A 6,799-nucleotide genomic window follows, 5' to 3' on the forward strand; every position below is an offset into this window, starting at 1 on the left:
ACATTTTGGGTCGTTTATGATGGTCTCATTACTAGGGTATTATTTACCTACCCTGTAACAAAAACTCTCGATGGTACCTGCGGATTATTGAAGATCGGTTACTCACCACTTTTACGACAATCTTTGTTAGCGGGCAATAAACCACTAAAGGAAGCAAAAGGTCGTTTTAAAATATCGATAGACGCACTTTAGATTAGGTTTTTTTAGAACATTGTAAAGTCCTCGTCGAAAAATAGTCAATTTTGACTTAAATTGTAAATCATTTTACAATAGGAGAGAAAATCGTCTTATAACTACCATAAATAATTCCATAAATAAATAGGGGCTGTTACTTTATACCTGATGTTTGCTCTTCCTTGAGTCGGCACTGCACAACAAAGGGGCAATAAAGTTAGAGAGTATTATGGTAGTTATAAGACGGTTTGCTGTCCTATTGTAAAATGATTTACAATTTAAGTCAAAATTTACTATTTCTAGACGAGGACTTTACCTGATGTTTGCTCTTCCTTGAGTCGCCACTGCACAACAAAGGGGTAGTAAAGTTAGAGGGTATTATGGTAGTTATAAGACGGTTTGCTGTCCTATTGTAATAGTATTTTACAGTAGAAGTCCGTTAGGATAGCCTTTACTGCCGAGCCGGAGATTTTGTGAGACGAGCTCGCAGAGCGAGTCGAATAATACTGGCGAGGCTGTAAAGGCCCTAACGGACGTGTATTGTACAATAGTTTTTGTAATATATCTACGATTCGTTCAAAATTATTTTTTTGAAACACATTTTTTTCAACGCCATCGAAAAAACCGAATGATTAATAAGTGTGCGGAGGACGTCGTCATGTCAACCGTTGTTTGTGAAAAAAAATTGTTTCAATGTTGTTTGTCAGATTTGTTCAACGCTTAACTTTCCGTTGAAAATAAATGAATGAAATCAATAAAAAATCGCAATGAAGATATTCCCGATGTCCGGAAGTGAGGTCATCGTTATTGCCTGCAAAATCGCGCTTGTGTTAGTGAAGCATCATCTTCAATCTTGTCTCCATTTGATGCTGTTTGTCAAATTTGTTCAACACTTAATTTTCCGTTGAAAATAAACGACTGAAATGAATAAAAAATCGCGATCAAGATATTCCCGATGTCCGGATGGTCGCAGAGCAAGTGAAGTCATCGTTATTCCCTGCAAAATCGCGCTTGTGTTGGTGTTAAAGTTCTGAAGCATCATCTTCGATCTCGTCTACATCTGCTAGTGATATACGGATTTCGATTAATTCAAGGTGTGTCCCATAACATTAAACATTCATTATTGTACCAATTGTAAAAAAGTTGAAAAATAAAGTTTAGATCTACGTTGCTATAGTTATTTAGTCATTTATAACGGCCGCTCCCGCTCATAACGGACACCTATAACGGACTCCGGCCGTTATGAGGTTGTTTACATGGTGACAAACAGTCCGGAAAGCCACCTTTAACAACTAGATATTACAAAATATGATTTACAATTTAAGTCAAAATTGACTATTTCTAGACGAGGACTTTAGATATCGTAAATTTGTTGAAAAACATTAAGATTTTTACTTAATTACGTAGAGGGCGCTTCAAACGCAAACTATTTATTTAGTCAATTTTTTTAAATGGAACACTCTGTATTTAGATATACCGTTGGATAGCTCTTTCAATGAGCGTTCAAAAGATATAAGGTGTTTGGCATCTAAAATAAATTGTTCCATGTCCCTAACTGTACTACGGTTAATACGTAAAAACGTGTTTTCTCTATTTCGTTAGTACAAAAGTGGCCGCCAGAGGTCAGCCACTTCGCTGATTTTCTCCAATTTCATAAAAAGTGAGTTTGGTTATTTGAAATCGCTAAAACTACCGTAGAATGGTGATATATGAAATAGTGCGGGTTTTATGAAATAGAGCGTCACTGTTTTGATTTTACCGCCACCAATGTGGGCAACCGATTAAAAACTAAATACCAAGGTATGTGAAAGTTTGGTGACAGACGACCCTTTCGCTAATGATAGTGTACCTTATTTATTGTTTTTTTAGTTTTTAGTTTATTACTTTGTTACAGAATACACCAAAATCGTTTTATATTCTTCTGGTAAGAATTTTTCCATTTATTTTTTAATTTTTGTGTTTATATGTTATGTTTTATAAAATAAATATTTTATAACAATTTCTGTGAAAATTATTAGTTACATGTACATGGCATAGCAAACACGTCTCTTTCACTACTTTTTGCCTACGCCTCAGGGGCGGTCCCGGGCACATAACTAGGAAATTGGACGCGCTGTGCCCGGACCGCCCTAGAGGCGTTTGTGTTTTTTTCTCTTAAAAAAAGTGATAATTCATATTAGTAACTAAAGTACTATCCATCACTAACACCAACATGTTATATTTATAAAACAAAATAAGTGGCATCAGGCCAAGTGGACTAATTTTTACCGGGCAGTGAATGTGTTAACGCCGTTTTTGAAGCAGGCCTGCCAACAGTGCCAACACAAGCACAGTTGTCGTTGGCAACTGCTCCAACAACAACCGCCAACGCCATTTTATTTTATCAGGTGTTGTTATTGTGTACACGTGCTTGTGTTTTCTCGTGATGGATTTGAAAAAGTTGTACAGAAAAAATGCCTAAGCATCAACAACCAGAGTCGTGGAATAAAGAAGAAACGGAGTATCTACTACGTGTAATCCGCGAACGACAAGTGATGAAGAGATTAGATGGGAAAAAGTTCACAGCGGAAGAAATTTTCCAGCATCTGGAGAGGCCCATGCACGATAGGGGCTATTTAAAGATCGCAAAGCAGATGCAAACACGATTTAAACCATTACGCTGTAGGTCGAATACTCAATATGTACCTATCCAAAATATTTTTGTGAAATTAATTTTTTGAAACTTTTCTGGTTTTTCTAGTTACATTCAACCAATACAAACGAAAAATGCTTGTCAGTGGAGAGGGAATTCGTAGGAGATAGTTCCCATTTTATTAAGAAATGGAAGTGTTGTTGGGACGCCAGTGGCTACCCTTGAAAGGATCGACTCAGCTGAAGAGATTTCAACTCAACAGACGAGTGAGTCAAGTAGTTCATCTGAATTTGAACCGCCATCTAGTTCATCAAGCCAAATGTCTGAAGCTGGTTCATCTAAGCAAGCTGATGGTATAAAACCACTTATTTGGTGCGATTCTGTTTTAAAATTTACCAATATTGCTGTATAACAATGTTGTAGTTGCTATGATACGAGGGGTCGTTTTTATATTCCCGGACTAGGCCATTTCCAATTTTAATGTAATTTTTTATTACAACGATTTTTAATCACGTATCCCTTGGTAATGTGTTTGACAATTTCGGAAACAATTGCAGCAGTATCTGTCAGTTTGTGTTGTCGCGTATCAAAATGAACAAACTTGAATATCGAACAGTTATAAAATTCCTAACAAAACAAGGAAAAGCTCCAAAAATAATGCGTGAAGAAATATTGGCCGTATACGGGGATGATTGTTCTTCCAAATCGACTAATTGCGAATGGTCACAATTGTTTAAGTATGGTCGAAAAATCACTGGATGGTGATCTCTGCCAGGCAACTGTTTTTTGTGATTGGCAAGGAATTTTAATGATTGATTCTCTGCATAAGGGTAGTACGGTAACAGGAGAGTATTATGCAAACTTAATGCATCGCCTCAGAGATTCTATTAAAGTGAAAAGGTGCGAAAAACTGACGCAAGGTGTCCTGTTGCTGCGCGACAATGCATCAGTCCACAAGTCAAGACTTTCAAAAGCTGCCATTGCTGAATGTGACTTCGTAGAAATTGACCATCCGCCTTATAGTCCAGCTCTAGTCCCTTGTAACTATTTTTCGTTTCCAAATCTCAAAAAAACATTAAGGGGAACAAAACTGAGGGACGATGACGAACTTAGAGCGGCTGTTGAATGGCATTTTGCGAACAAACCAAATGAATATTTTTATAATGGATTAAAAATGTTATTGAAACGATGTAATACTTGTATTCAAAAGCAAAAAGCCTATATTTAAAAATACATTTTTCTTGCTGTTCTAATATTTTTCTTTCATGCCTAGTCCGGGAATATAAAAACGACCCCTCGTATGTAGCTGTTGATTGGTTGGATCTATGCAAAATCAATATTGTTCAATAACAATCTTGCAAAATTTTGAATCAGAATCGCACTAATTAGGTGTATAACTTAGGGTCGATTTAATAAATTTGACGCAAATGGAACATTACTTAATGTAGGCATTAATTTAATGGGAACATTAAAACTTCCTTTAAATCAAAATGATTTCATAATGCAGTTTTTAACGTACATTAACTAATGGACATTTAGACGAAAATAATGCTAGGTTGCCATTCCTACTTTTGACATCTCGTACTTTTGACATTCAAAAAGTAAAATTTTGAACCGTATTATTCATTAAAATGGATAAGAAAAGTGAGAAAATAAAACGTAGCCGTGGCAATAATTTTGGCAAAGACGAAGAATTGTTACTTCTGTCTGAAATAGAAAAGTTAAAAAATATCATAGAGTGCAAAATGACCGACAAAATAAACTCCACAGAGAAGGTAAGTAAGAAACTGAAGTACCCACCAACAAAATTGTCACAATTGCCTATTAATTTTCGTTCATACTTACGCCTTTCAGAACGAAGTTTGGCGAAAAATTTTATTAGCCTTTAATGCGAAAAGTAGGAGCCACCGTACCTTAGACCAGTTAAAAATTAAATATGATAATTTAAAATGTAAAGCAAGAAAAATTGCTGCACACAATAAGAACTGGTTAAGAGGTACAGGTGGTGGTCCAGCATTTAATTTACCGCAAGATCCTGTATTGGAAGGAGTTTTAAGGAGCATTGATAAAAGTACTGTCGTCGGCTTAGAAAATATATACGATTGTGATTTTCTTCCAATAAGCGCCGAAGTAAGTCAAGTCTTAAATAATCTCATTAGTTTGCATCTAAATTTCATTTAGTTCACAAGTACCTACGAGGGCAAGCTGATATAAAAGGTACCTAACTATGAAGGAGGCTATGAAAAACAAAAATTATATTTTTCTCATATTCCTTAAACTGTCAGAATACTGTCACGAAATTATCACTATTCAAATCTGGTTGTACATTGACTTGTCAAAGTTTTTTTTATAATGGACAAAATTGAGCACCGTGCCATCATCAAGTTTCTAACAAGAGAAGGAAATAGTGCGATGGAAATTAAAAACCGTCTGTCAGCAGTGTATGGTAATTCTTCTCCATCCTATAAAACAGTAAAATTCTGGTCAAAACAATTTAAGTGGGGTCGGGAGTCGATTGAAGATGATCCTCGCAGTGGTCGTCCAAATTCAGCCATCACGCAAGAAAATATTCGAAAAGTGGAAGAATTTATTCTTGAAGATCGACGAATCAAAATTGATGTAATAGCTGAAAGTCTGCAAATTAGCAGAGAACGTGTTTGGACAATCATTCATGACCATTTAGGCATGTCAAAGGTGAGTGCAAGATGGGTTCCGAAATTTTGTCTCCGTTCGATAAACAGCGTCGAGTTGAAACTTCTCAACAATTTTTGGAGCTCTGTGAAGGACAGGAGGAAGAAATTATACAAAGAATTGTCACTGGCGATGAAACATGGATTCATCACTATGATCCTGAAAGCAAACAGGAATCCATGCAATGGAAACATAAGGGTTCTCCATCCCCAAAGAAGTTTAAAGTCCAGCACTCTGCAGGCAAGGTTATGGCCACGGTCTTTTGGGACTCAGAAGGAATTTTGTTGATAGATTACCTCCCACGTAAAACCACCATGAAGGGAAACTATTATGCTGAAGTATTAGGCAAATTAGAAAAAACAATTAAAGAAAAACGCAAAGAAAAATTCAAAAATGGAATTTTGCTTTTGCATGACAATGCTCCGGTGCACAAAGCTGGTGTTGTTCAAGGTGCTCGGAAGAAGTTAAAGTTTCAAAAATTAAATCACCCTCCCTACAGCCCTGACCTAGCGCCCTGTGACTATTTTCTGTTCAGAAAATTAAAAAAAAAGTTCAGAGGACAAAGATTTTCGGATGACGAAGAGTTGATTTGGGAAGTTGAACATTTTTTTGCAGAGCAAGAGGAAAAATTTTTTTTTACGATTTATTTTCTTTAATTTCAAAATGTAAAAAATGTGTCGAATTAGTAGGAAATTACGAGCCCTAACAACAAAATGTTGGGACAAGCATTTCATTTTAATTAATGACTAATAAAAAACAACTTCAAATTTATCATTCACGCCGTTTTTGGGGGGATTTAACAATGCATCTATATTACAGTTATAAACCGGAATAAACATAATATTTCCGAGATATGTTATTATTTTAGATGAACTTGTTTCTTTTTGATATAAAAAAGGTTGACAACTAATTGTTGGGACAAGCTTGTATAAGAATCAGTTAATTTTTTAAACGGAGTTGGCTTTGCAACAAATTACAATAACTGTCACCTAAAGAGTCCGTAGTTTTGTTTTTGGTAACTACGAGTACAAGTATCTGTCAAATTTACTGATATAAAAATGGTCCGTGGTGCAGCAACAAGCGAAAATGTGCGAAAAATAATTGTCAAGCAGTATTGCCAAGGCAACACCGTTCGTCAGGTTGCTGAATCTTTAAATATTGCAAAATCAACTGTTTTCAACGTCCTAAAACACTTTCGAGAAAACGGAGATGTTGTTGTTAAAGGTAAAAGTCCAGGCCGCCCTAGGCTAGTTTCATCAAGAAATCAACGATCTCTCATAAAGTTATGTAAAAAAGGGCGTC

This window comes from Tenebrio molitor, chromosome 3, assembly GCF_963966145.1.
Source record: "Tenebrio molitor chromosome 3, icTenMoli1.1, whole genome shotgun sequence".
Taxonomy (NCBI): Eukaryota; Metazoa; Arthropoda; class Insecta; order Coleoptera; family Tenebrionidae; genus Tenebrio; species Tenebrio molitor.